Genomic DNA, 13,114 nt, shown 5'->3' on the forward strand with positions numbered 1-13,114 from the left:
GAAACAATAAATATAACCATAATTTTTTGCCCCTAAAACATACACGGGGAAAATCTGCAATCACTAATATTGCGAACGTGTGTGTGTGAAATTTAGTTATTTCCTTGCATTTTGGACTTAAATCTATGGGGAACCCCTTGGGAAATAAAAGAAATAACCTTAGTTTCTTCCCCATAAAACACTCATGGGGAATATCTGCAAATAACATTTGATTTTTTGAAAAATCGAATGTTATTAATGAAATCATATGTATTTTAAACGTGAAAGTGTCTACTTCCGAAAACTAAAACGCAACTTTATTAGAAATATTAATAATAAAATCAGATGCATTTTAAACATGCATGTTCTGGTTTCTGAAAACCAAATCCCAAGAAGATGAAGTTAGATATTTTACTCAATGGGTACCTGAAAAGAAACCTGACACGGTAAAATGAATCAGGTATCAAAAGACCTAAACTTCAGCTTCGTCTATCAAAAGATTAGGCATTTTTTTAATATGTAATTATGCTTATTTTTCCAAATATTTTCTTTGTTGAATATATTTTTAAGCAATAAACATGTTTGAATAAATCTGATGAATCTGTAACAGCTCAACACAAATAGAATGGAGAGAAACTCGTTTATAGATTGATCCAGTAAGAAATTATTGGAAGTAAAGGTAGCGTTACCACCCTATGAAAGCTCAAAATCACAACGACGAACATGGAAAAGGAGGTAAGGCAAACAAGAAAGAGATCACGACGAAAAAAATATAAAGTGAAGAACTTCATGGTCCCAATACAAGAAATCCTCATATTTCTTAAGAAATAGCAGAGAAAATTCTTATAATAGAAATTTGACATTCTGGAAAACTCCCATTGATTAATTTATATCTAATCTCATTACTGATGATACTTATAAGAGTGTATTGCTATTATATTTGCAATAAATATTGATTGCCCCAAATGTCCATTATATATTTTTTGAAGGGATTAGTTCAACTACTTGGTAAATTCAAATTAAAAAATGAGCTTTAAAACATCAACAGAAAATAAATGTAGCCTGGTAAACCACGACTCATCACTTCAAAATATTCCAAGTCTTACATTTCAACGAATGAATTCCAACATAAGGTTTGAAACATTTACATAATGTAACAGTTACAAGGTAAACCACGACACAACGCTACAAAATATTCCAAAGTCTTATATTTCAACGAAAAAAATTCAAAATGAACTTTGAAAAATCAACAGAATATAACAGTGATAAGGTAAACCTTGACACAACGCAACAAAAATATTCCAACTGTTACATTTCAATGGAAAAATTCCAAAATGAAGACTTGGAATATTTTTTGTAGTGTTGTGTCATATTTTACCTTGTCAGTGTTACATTCCGTTGATGTTTCAAAAATCATTTTGGATTTTTTTTTTTTCGTTGAAATTTAAGACTTATATTTTTGTAGTGTTGTGATGTGGTTTACCTTATCACGGTTATATTCTCTTGATGTTTCAAAGTTCATTTTAGAATTTTTTTGAAATGTAAGACTTGGAATATTTTTATGGTGTTGTGTCAGGGTTTACCTAGTCACAATTACATTTATTTGATGTTTCAACGTCCATTTTGTATTTTTGTCGTTGAAATGTAAGACTTGGAATATTTGTTAAGTGTTGTGTCGTGGTTTACTTTGTCAGTATTAAATTATGTTGATGTTTCAAAGTTCGTTTTGGAATTGTTCGTTGAAATCCAAGACTTAAAATATTTTTGTAGTGTTGTGTTGTGATTTACCACGTCATCGTTAAATTCTGTTGATGTTTCGATGTTCATTTTAGAATTTTGTCGTTGAAATTTAAGACTTGAAACATTTCTCTTGTCTCGTATCATGGTTTACGCTATCCCTTTTACATTCTGTTGATGTTTCAAAGTTCATTTTGAAATTTCTTCGTTGAAATGTAAGACTTGAAATTTTTCTAGTGTTTTGTCTTGGTTTAACTTGTCACTGTTACATCCTGTTAATGCTTCAAAGTTAATTTGGAATTTATTCATTGAAATGTTGGACTTGGAATATTTTGGAGTGCTGAGTCATGTTTTACCATGTCACAGTTACATTCTGTTGATTTTTTAAAATTCATTTTGGAATTTTTTTTCCCGAATTTATCACTAGGCCTAAAGACTTGAGAAGCTATATTTAAAAATAGAATATTAATTTATCTCTGTCACTAAAGACCATTTATCTTTCAGACCTAAAGATCAAAAAGTCATATTGTTTCTTAATTCCCCTTTCGTAGATCAATAATTCCCCTCTATTATGCAAATCATGTTCTCAGAAACCTAGTTCCCCTAGGTGTCATTGACCCGTTAGTGGATCAATAATCCATGAATAAATTATATCCTGTCAGCGTTAGACTCAATTATAGATGGCAGCAGAGGTGCCTCGTTAGTATTCTATGCCCATATGTGGTGTCCCCCCTGTAATCGTTATGACCTCCCTACTCGCGCCATCGGCAGTTCTTACGCTAATTCGTCTCCTTAAAAAAGGTAAAGCTCCTGGTTCTGACGGACACCAATCAGAACATTTGATTTGTGGTACTGCGAAACTAGTTGAACATATGGCGCTACTTTTCCAAGCTTTGTTTTCGTTCACGTTTGGTTTTCGTGCGGGTCTTGGTGTTGGGAATGCACAAGCAGTTTTTGTGTCTATTTTGGAGAGGTATGAGAGAATGAAGAAACCTTTATTTGTTTTTGCAACATATATTTCTAAAGCATTTGATTTGATCCTACACTCCCAAGCTGTTTTCGCACTTTTGAGTAGAGGGGTAAACACATTCATTCAAAACTCTTCCATACGTGTCCACGTGCAAAATCTTTATAGCAACCAAATTTCTGTGCGTCGTGGAGCAAAACAGGGCTCAGTGTTAAGTCTTGCAATATTTAACAATGCCATCCAATACGCAACCTGAAGAATACCGCATTTTCTTATCAAGCCATCCATTTAGGCAAGTCACCTTTCATACGCAGAGGACATCCTTCTGCTGTCTGATAATTTGCAATCACTGCAGGCTGCTGTGAACAGCCTTTGTGCCGGATTGTCTGACATTCGGCTGTCAGTCGCTTCTGCTAAAACTTGATTTCTTGTTTTTATTTGTCATCACCCTCCCATTTCAAAAATTCAGGTTGGCCCTGATTCAATTTCTGCCACTGCTTCACTCAAGTACCATGGACTTGAATTCGGGACCTCAATTCGAACAACAAGGTCATTAACAATAAATATGTGGAGAAAGAAGTTGAGAAAGTCCTATAGATTTTTTTCCAGAGTTAAAGGTCAATTTGACAAAAAAAACGCTTGGTCAGCTTTATAACTCGTTTTTTGCTCCCTATGTATTTTTGCTGGTGCCATTATGGAAATTTTTCACCACGTCTGAACGTCAACAGATTCGGTCTGTCTTTTTCAAATTTTGTAAATATTTTCTTCGTGTTCCTGTTTGATCTCGTAACAGTTATATCTGTTAGCGTTACGATGTTTTTGAGATATGTGATAAGACTGATGTTTTAGAGGGGAGATTCAGACAGCGATCTGAGTCAGTTGTAGATTTGTAGATTTGTGAGTTAGATCAGGGTTTGATCCCGTAGAGTTAGCCTGAGAAACTACTACCACATCCAAGGAAGGCAGCAGGTTTGCAAATTACCCAGTCCCAGCAAGGGAAGGTAGTGACGAAAAATAACGATGCAGGACTCATCCAAAGCCCTGTGAAGGGAATGCGTACACTTCAAATCCTTTAACGAGGATCGATTGGAAGGCAAGTCTGGTGCCAGCAGCCGCGGTAACTCCAGCTCCAATAGTTGCTGCGGTTAAAAAGCTCGTGGTTGGATATAGATCTCGTTTGGGTGGTGCCGCCTCACGGGGGTCACTGTCTCGATCGGAAAATTCATTGGATAGTTCGGGGTGCTCTTAACCGATTGTTATGGGTGGCCGATACGTTTACTTTGAGCAGGTTAGAGTGCTTAAAATAGGTCAGCCACGCCCGAATATCACAGCATAGAACTACGGAATAGGACCTCGGTATTATTATGTTGGTTTTCTGAACTTGGGGTAATGGTTAACAGAGACAGACGGGAGCACTCGGATTGCGACGCTAGAGGCGAGATTCTTGGACCGTCACAAGACAAACAACTGTGAAAGCATTTGGCAAAAATATTTTCATTAATCAGGAACGAAAGTTATTTCAGTTAACGCCTGTTCTTTTCAGTTTTAGTTCAGAAAGTTCAGTTACCGCCCTAGTTCTAACCATAAGCGATGCCAACCAGCGATCCGACGAACGTTACTTGAATGACTACGCGGGCAGCTTCCGGGAAACCAATGTATTTGGGTTCCAGGAGAAGTACGGCTGCTAAGCTGAAACATAAACAAACTGACAGAAGGGTACCACCTTGAGTGGAGCCTGTGACTGAATTTGACTCAAAACCAGAAACCTCGCCAGGCCTGGACACTGGAAGGACTGAAAGATTGAGAGCTCTTTCTTGATTCAGTGGGTGGTGGTGCATGCCGCTCTTAGTTGGAGAAGGGATTTTTCTGGTTAATTCTGATAACGAACGACACTCTAATCTGCTAGATAGACGATGGATCCTAGTGGTGGATCGTTTTTATTGGGAGGACAAATGGCTTCTAGCCATATGGCAGTCAGCAATAACAAGTCTGTGATACCCTTAGATGCCATGGGCCGCAGGTGCGCTACACTGAAGAATCAGCACGTCCTCTCTGTCTGAGAGTACAAAGTAACCGCTAAACCTCTTCTATGGTTCATATTAGGGACTGCAAGGATCCCTATGAACAAGGAATCCCTAGTAGGCGCAAGTCACTAGCTTGCGTTGACTACGTCCCTAACCTTTGCACCACCCGTCGCTACTACCAATTGAGCGATTTAATGAGAATTTTGGACGGCACACCAGGGCAGCCTCTGGGCCGGTCGTGGTTTGGTTGAAAATTGTTCGAACTTGATCCTTTAGAGCAAGTAAAAGTCGTAACAAGGTTTCCGTAGGTGAAGCTGCGGAAGGATCATTAGCATTTGATAAGCAAGAAGAAGACTCTTGCCCCCTGTTGTTAGTAGTTTTTCCGATCGTTGTTATTGATACACGTGCCCTCGATTTGTGTTTGAGGTGCACAAGTAGGTTGCCGCGAGTAAGGATTACCCTTTTGCTGCATCATTCTTGTAGGATATTCGTTGAACAAAGGAGTGCTTAAGAAAGTCTTGAGGAATAGGGGCTTTGATGCAGTTATTGTGGTTGAATGCCGCAAAGTTTGGCTCGTTATTATTGGTGAGACGGTGAGACCATTGACTCATAGGACTTAAACTGGCTCTTTAGTGGTGGGTTCTCAGAGGAGTAAATCATGCAGAGCTTGTTAAGGTAGTAAGCCAATTGCATCACTATGACGTCCATGTTGATTCAAACCAACACTGAGGTGATTGTTGCTGCAGTAGCAGCACAGTTTTGCGGGGGGCCACGAAATGATGATTTGGTATTGTCTCGAGGTCTGGGTGTTTGTATCTATTAAAGGATGGAGTGGTTTTTTTGCAGCAACAAGAGATTGGATCCTACTCTGTAGTGGGGGCTCTCTGAGTAAATGAGTAAGCAAAGCTTTTGATGAACCGTGAGTGGTTTAAGGACCAAATTCATGTCATCTGAAATAGTAAACATCAGATTACTAACACTGTGATAGTTGCTGCTCAAGTAACTTTTTGGTGAGGCCCGGGAAGCACTCTTTACCCTTCCTAAGGGCCCAAGAGGCGCGTGAATCCTCAGGTGAGCCAATGTCTGGCACTGCGATTGCACTAATGTGGCATCGATTTCGCGAGCAATAAGCCAAATTCCTCTATCCTTGTCAATGGCCAGCAATAGATTACCACGGAGGCAGCCACATATAAAATCCTGGAATTGGCAGAATTTGGATCGGAAATAACGGAATCAGAACTGTGGAATTAGGGGGCAGAAGTAGGGGATCCAGAACTGACGGATCCTGAGCCTTATTTGGAATCACAGTGGGCATAGTGGGAACTAAAACTGGTTGAACCGAGGTGGAAGCCACCAGAATGGGAACTGGGACTGGGGTCTGTGGAAAAATGGGAGTTTTCCTTTAAGTTTTACGATAAATTCTAACATATACTCTAATTTTTGTAGGAAAATTTCTGAAAATACTTTAGGTGTGATAATGTGCACAAAAAGGTGCTACAGGCCAGCCATTTAATGCCAGGGTTGCGTGAATTGCCGTGGACTATCACGTCTTAACAGTGAAATTGTATATTCCTGCAGTTCAAATAATAATCTTCATCGAGATATTTAAACGTCAGAAAAAATCCCAAGTGATGAAGGGTACCAGAGGGTGACACTAGGCAGGCACATTGTGCTATGCTTGTGTCAATTGCCTCGATTCGTCAGAAGAAACACTATTGGAAATTTTCTTTTCAGTCTAAACGATCGATTCTAGTGTATATGGTTATTCTTTATGAAAATGTCTGAAAATGCTTCAAGTGTGATAATGCTTTAAAATGTTTATAAATTTCCTTATTTATAAAACTTGTTTGTACAAGATAACTTTCATTTCTTGTTCCCAGATGAATCTTCAGTAAATTTCACTAATGTAATTTATGCATCTTGTAGCCTATGTACATAGGTATGCTCGTGCAACATCGCCTCTAATATAAGTGTAAAATTCTATATGCCGAAGACGAAAAGATACACTTTTGACCGTATATGAAGGTATACCATATTCTAGCCACAAGGATATCTTGCTTTTATTTCAGCTTTGATAGTGCATCCAAGTTCCAATAGAGTAAAGGCTCAATTACTAAAAAGAAACAATATTCTAAGAACAATCTAAGAAGACAAATATTCTAAGAGGAACATGAAATTATGTCTCAAAGTATTATATAATACTTACGTGTGCGCTGTCATTACGCAACATCCACGTGTACCCCGTCCTTAGTTATGACCAGGGGTTCCCCAGGGGCCCCTGAACTAGTATTGCGAGAGACCCAGGTTTTATAATCATGTCTTATGGGGGGTAGTAGCTCCAATAGTACACCTCCTATGTCTCGTGAAAGGTATAGGGCCGTCACTACTTCTCTTTTTTCTGATCTTTAGTTTAATATGGCCTTTACTTTTTTGAAAATTTCTTTTTCGGGAAGTTTCTTTTTAATTAATACCCTAAATAAAGGCGTCTTAATGAGTCGGATGTTTAATGTAAAAAAAAACTGATTAAATAACAAATCATTTAAACTATTTTAATCACCTTCTGAAAGCCAATAGACTCTGATCACTACAAAATATAGTTTTTTAAAAATTATTAGTTCAAGATACTTGAATAAAAGATAAGCTAAAATAGTTTAATAGTTACAATATTTTGAAACTGGAACAGGCAATTCATTGAAAGAAATGACAATCATTACAGAGTCAACCAATTTTGAAAGAGTCAAACAAAAATTATTGTGAAGTACTTAAAAATCGCACTCCGATGTACATAAATTTTTGTTAATAATAAATAAATTACAATATGATTTCGCTAATTATTTAAACTGGAATTCTCTTCCGTTACCGCCCTCCTTTATTCAAAGCATTTCCAGAGCAAAAATATCATAAGTTTTTTCACATATCAAAACCGATATGCCTTCCAACCTCCATACGAAAATTTGAAGTATTTTAAGAATTGCACTTTGATGTACTTAAATTTTCATGTACAAAATAAAGTAAGACCATTATCCATTAATGTCCTTCTTTAGCCACAAAACTATCAGAGCAAAAATATCATTTTTAATACAAAATTCGATGTTTTCATATTTTTTGTTTAAAGCTTAATTTCAAACCAAGGATCATTTTTGTTTCGTTTTTTAACCAAATTGCATTTTTATATGCTTAAACAAGATAGAGGATTTTAAAAGAAAAGCTAAAAAGGAAAAAAACTAAACTAAACCACTTAAGAAAAAAATAACAGCAGGTTGCTTATTCTGTATTTAATCTTTCGGGGTTTGCTCAGAAATTACTTTTATCAGAATTCAACATTTTGTTTTCTTTTTTCTTAATGTTGAAGCTAACCTTGTTTGAAAAATTTGTTTGTTTTGTTGTATTTTTTTTTTTTTTTTGCCTAATTTCTGGTCCTTTTTTATATAATGCTGGGATAACCGGATCTACCTCCACGAAACAATCGCCCTGTGCAAATATCCTTAGGCAATTCAATTCTGATAGAATTTACCCCTGACAATTACCCTTAACATCTCAACACGTAAAATTGAGTCAGAAAAGAGAAATAACACAGAAAAAATCTTTTGCAAGATTTTGGGCAAATTTCCCTGTTATAAAATTTCCTCACAAATATTTAACCCTCAAACACTTTCTCCCTATGGAACATGTCATCAAAAAATAATTCACCTTCCCCTCTCCACCCTAAAAATGTATGCACACTCCCAAATAACAAATACTATACGAACACAATGGGCAAATTTTGTAATTTAAATACCTCTCCCGAAGACCTGTGGGGGGTCTCCCTAGGCATAGTTATTTGATCTTTTAAGTATGCTGAACAAAATATCCATCTCAAAATTTTGATCGGACGATTTTTGAGGAAAAAAGCGTGGTAAGGGGTCTAGTTCCTCTTCAATGTTTTTGTTTCTTAAACCGGTTAGATATGATCAACCATGACAAAAAAAACATGGCTCCATAATCTTTACTCTGGCAAAGAAAATACAAAATTCAACAGCTTTGCATTTTGGAGCTTGTAACCTCTGAAGTAAGACCTATCAAGACCGTTTTCTATGGCAAGAAATATCAAATTGCTAGTTTTAAGAAGAAAAAAGAACTATGTAGCCGAATCACTGTCAGGCCCCGTCACGGCTACGTGACAGGCTTGTCTATAAATATTTTTATTTTCACTTATGTTGTAACCGCAGACAATGTGAGCCTCTTTTTGATGTCATGGCGTCATCATAGGTTCGATACAACCACCATTAGAGAAACACAAATCCTTCGTTAGGGCTGTGACCTTTTGACATTGTGTTAGTAGCCAGAACCGTCAATATGCCAGTTAAGAAAAAAAACTATATAGCCAATTTCGAAGCCGGGCCCTGGCACTCAACATGTGGTTGGCTTGTATTTTGTTGTTCTAAGTGGCAACCTCCAAATGAGTTAGTTATTTTTTTTGCTACTCTTTCCTTGGGAAAATGGAAGGCTCCCCAGGGAACCAATGGAATGTTGAAAGCCAATGACCTGCAAAAAACAGTCGCGTAATTTATGACATCTTTGCAGGTTTGTACTGGGTTTCACGCCACATTTAGTTGGCGTCGAAGATTGTGATGGAGTGATATATCGATAGTGATATATATATATATATATATATACTAAACGGCTCCATATTTTTTCGAGAATATTGGTTTCTTCGGATATTTTCGCATAAAAAAAACGATCTAGATAGGTCAGAAGTCTGGGAAAATTCGCTGAGAGCGTTAATTTTGGTTTTTGAAAATGACATCAAGCAGTGAAAATTACAATGACGTTATGTACTTCATAGCATCATATTATGACGCCATGAATCGCAAATGACGTCATGTAATTAAAAATACTTCGTGACACCATATGATGCCATTCAGATCTGGGTTGCAGCGGTAGCTAGCAACCTAGAAAACTTACCCCTATATGGGAAACTTACCGTCCCTTGGCTTGAACAAAGAGAAAAATGTATTGGCTTGAAAATAAAAAACCTGTGGTTGCAATCACGCTATTCTCCGTATAAGACATCTTTTTCTCTCTCTCTTTCTCCTCAGATAGCTTGGCACTGTGAGTAATAACTGTGTGTCTCAGTTCTGGGAAATGGCTCCATATTTCTTCCGCAAAATTGGTATCTTGGGATATTCTCGCATAAAAAACGATCTAGATAGGTCAGATTTCTCGAAAAAATTCGTTAAGAGCCTTAATTTTGATTTTTGAAAGTGAAATCATGTAATAAAAATTACAATGACGTTATGCACCTAATACACTTTATGACACAATATTATGACGCCATGAACTGCAAATGACGGCATGTAATAAAACATACTTCATATCATATGATGTCATTCATATCTGGGTTGCAGTGGTAGCTAGCAACATAGGAAACTCACCCCTATATAGGAAACTTAGCGTTTCTCGGCTTGAACAAAGAGAAAAATATACTGGCTTCAAAATAAAAAAAAGTGGCTGAAACCACGATATTCTGCGTAAACAACATTTTGTTTCTCTCTATTTCTCCTCAGATAGCTTGGCACTGGAACATCGTAGAGAGCTGTTTATTGGCTCATTTGGAATGAAGTTTGAGAAAAATCGTTAAGATCCTTAATTTCGGAAAAAAAACTATTTATGTGAGACAAATCACTTTTATATAATCGTACATCAGTTTTGCAATGACGTCGTCACACTTATGAGGAAAAATTGAAGATTTTTAGGTATGGAGAAGTACATTATTACTTTTCTTTGAAAACTTCTTTTTCGGAACGCTTTTTCTTTAATTAATACCCTAAATAAAGACATCTTAATAAGTCAGACGTTTAATATAAGAAAAAACTGCTCAGCTAACAAAATATTTAGACTATTTTAATCACCTTCCGAAAGCCATCAAATACTGATCACTACAAAATATAGTTTATAAAAAATCAATAGTTCCAGATATTTGAATAAAAGATACCCTAAATGGTTTAACAGTTACAATATCTTAAAACTGGAACAGACAATTCATTGAAAGAAATGATAAATATTACAGATTCAACAAATTTTGAGAAAAAAACACAAAAATTTGTGTGAAGTATTTAATAATTGCATTTCGATGTACTTAAATTTTTGTTATTAATAAATCAATTGCAATATTATTTCGCTAATTATTTAAACTCGAATTTTCTTCTATTGACGCTCCTTCAGCCATAGCATTTCCAGACCAAAAATATCATAAGTTTCTTCACATATCAATACCGATGTGCCTTCCAATTTCAGGGACAAATTGCCCCGTGAATACCTAAAAAAAACACGTTAAGAGACCAGACGTTTAATGGAAAGTAAACAAAATAACTGGTTGAATTAATCAATATTAAACCATTATAATTACCTCCTTAAGTCCATAGATACTCATCAAAATTTAATGTAATTTTAAAACAATGATAACAATAGTACAATGAATCAAAGATACCCCAAAATGCTTTATTGGTTACAATATCTTAAGCATGGAAGAAATAATTTTTTTGAAGAAATTACAAATGTTGTCAACACCACATACTGAGAAAAGCATACAAAAATGTCAAGTATTTAAGAATTGTACTTTGATCTACTTGTATTTTGCTATTTAAAAACAAAGTACGACCATTATTTCGTTAATTATGCAAACTAGACATGATTTTCATTAATGTCCTTCTTTAGCCACAGAATTATCACAACGAAAATGTAATTTTTAACACAAATATTCGATTTTTTCATATTTTTTTTAAAACTAAAGTTTAAACCAAGCATCATTTTTGTTTTGTTTTTTAGCCAAATAGCAAACCTTTATTCTTAAACAAGATAACAGATCTTTAAATAAAAGCTAAAAAACGAAGAAACTAAACTAAGAGACAGAAAAAAAAAAAAAACAGTAGGCTATTTATTCTTGATGTGATCTTTCAGGGTTTGCTCGGAAATTATTTTTATTAGAATTAATCTATATTTTTCTTAAGGTTGAAGCTAACCTTGTTTGAAAAACTTGTTGTTTTTTTCCTAATATCTGGTCGTTTTTTATATAATGCCCGGATCCACCTCCACAAAACAATCGCCCTTTGGAAAAATCCTCTTTTTAATTTTATTTTGATAAAAATTTACTCCAGGCAATTACCCTTAAGATCTTCACAAGTAAAATTAAGTGGGAAAAGAGAAAATAAGACACAAAAAAAACTTTACATGAATTTTGGCCAATTCCCCCAGAAATATTTAGCCCCCGAAAACTTCCCTCCCTATTAAAAATGTCCCAAGAAAATACTTCACCCCCCTCTCTGCCCTAAAAATGTATGCATAGTTCCAAACAATAAATACTATACGAAAACAATTGGCAAATTCTGTAATTTAAATACCTCTCACGAAGAGCGGTGGGGGGAGGGGTCAGGTTTTCTCTTTAGGCATAGTTATTTGATATTTTAATTATGGTGAACAAAATATATTTCTCAAAATTTTGATCGGACGATTTTTGGGGAAAAGGGCGCGGTAAGGGGTTAGTAGCCAACCACGAAAAAAAAACCTGCTTCCATAATCTTTCCTCTGGCAAAAAAAACAAAACTTGCCGTTTGGAACTTTAAACTTCTACAGTAGAACCTATTAAGATTGTTTTTATGACAATAAAAGTTAATTTGCAGGTTCTAAGAAGAAAAGAGAATTATGTAGCTGATTTCGAGGCCAGACCCCTTCAAAGGTACGCGACAGACTTGTCTATAAGGATTTTCATTTTCACTTATGTTGTAAGCGCAGACAATATAAGCCTATTTTTGATGTTATGGCGTCATCATAGGTTCGATACAACCACCACTGAAAAAAACACAAATTTTTCCTTAAAGTTGTGTCCTTTTTACATTGCTTTAGTGGCCAGAAACTTCAATATGCCAGTTAAGAAAAAAACTATATAGCCGATTTCGAAGCCGGACCCCGGCACTCGACATGTGGTAGGCTTGTATTTTATTGTTCTTGTTTTAAGTAGCAACCTCCAAATGAGTTAGTTTTGTTTACTACTCTTTCCTAGGGAAAATGGAGGGCTCCCCAGGGAACTCATTGAATGTTGAAGGCCAATTACTTGTAATAAACAGCTGCGTAATTTATGGTATCTTTTAGTAGGCGTAATTATGGCTTAATTTATGGCGCCACATTTAGTTGGCGTCGAAGATTGTGATGGAGTTGCTCTTCTGACGTATTATGTCTCTCTTTTTCATTTTCATACTCTCTAATTCTCGCTTCTACATTTATCCTAATCAGACTTGTCTTTGCTCTTCATTTTCCATTTTGACACGTATTGAGGCTTTTAGATATGTCCCTTATTAAAATATATACAAATATTTTTGCAATTGCCAGTTTTTTGTTCTTTAGGCAACTTAATGTCTTTTCATACTGCTGT

General features: G+C 35.7%; 1 pseudogene; it reads left to right on the forward strand.

Annotated features, from left to right (window-relative positions):
- The first annotated feature begins 3,454 nt into the window (after positions 1-3,454).
- LOC148938471 (small subunit ribosomal RNA) lies at positions 3,455-5,031 on the forward strand (annotated as a pseudogene).
- Positions 5,032-13,114: the final 8,083 nt, after the last annotated feature.

This window comes from Artemia sp. Qi Xiang Cuo, unplaced genomic scaffold (genome assembly GCF_049724085.1).
Source record: "Artemia sp. Qi Xiang Cuo unplaced genomic scaffold, ASM4972408v1 HiC_scaffold_3234, whole genome shotgun sequence".
Lineage (NCBI taxonomy): Eukaryota > Metazoa > Arthropoda > Branchiopoda > Anostraca > Artemiidae > Artemia > Artemia sp. Qi Xiang Cuo.